Here is an 812-nt window from a genome sequence, read left to right on the forward strand (position 1 = left end):
GTAATCCATCAGGAACCTACATCCCAGAACCTCTTCTTCAGGTCTTTCTCTCTCTCTGAACGAGCTTATATTTCATTTGAACGTTTATCAAAATGAAGCTAGTTTCAAAGCATTATTTGCAATGGATTAATATTGTCTATAAGCATTCTTTCCCATTTGTTCCATTAACGCATTATGTCTTTATGTTGTGTGGATTTATTGTCTTTAAGCAGAAAATGTCAGATATTTGCAGAAATGCTGGATGTTGGCTTGTAATTGACAATACATACGAGTGAGTCGTCATTTTTTTCAATCAATTTGTCAATATATTTCTGGTGTGCTATTTTGCGAACAAGTAGTCGTGTTGCAGGTATTTTATGTATGATGGTCGGAAGCATGTGTGTGTGGAGGGCGATCACGTAGTCAATATTTTTTCGTTTTCTAAAGCTTACGGGATGATGGGATGGCGAGTTGGATACGTAAGTGAAAGCTTCCGATCTTTCATTGTTTTATTTGAAATCTGGGATTTAACAAAATCAGCTTTTGCGTGCCATCATTTTGAACCAAGGTTGCTACCAACCTCTGTATTGGAAATTGCGACTCTCCCCCACCTAAACTCAAGTTTTTACCCTTTTACTTGTGTGTCGTGAAATTCGATATCTTAGTAAACACGTACAGAGCAGATCGTAGAATCTTAAACTTTCCATTCCAGATCGCGTACCCTACACATGTACAAGGGTTTGCAGCTCAACTTCTTAAAGTCCAAGACAACATACCCATCTGCGCGTCTATAATCTGCCAACGGCTAGCTCTCCACTCTTTGGAAATGGGAC

The 812-nt window shown here is 38.8% G+C and overlaps 1 long non-coding RNA gene across 1 annotated transcript; it reads left to right on the forward strand.

The window, feature by feature from the left end:
- Positions 1 to 812, forward strand: LOC140966264 (uncharacterized). The gene is made up of 4 exons (XR_012173297.1): positions 1 to 41; positions 213 to 271; positions 350 to 458; positions 692 to 812. It is a non-coding gene; the product is annotated as an uncharacterized lncRNA (long non-coding RNA).

This window comes from Primulina huaijiensis, unplaced genomic scaffold (assembly GCF_012295235.1).
Source record: "Primulina huaijiensis isolate GDHJ02 unplaced genomic scaffold, ASM1229523v2 scaffold203644, whole genome shotgun sequence".
In the NCBI taxonomy this organism is placed as follows: Eukaryota; Viridiplantae; Streptophyta; class Magnoliopsida; order Lamiales; family Gesneriaceae; genus Primulina; species Primulina huaijiensis.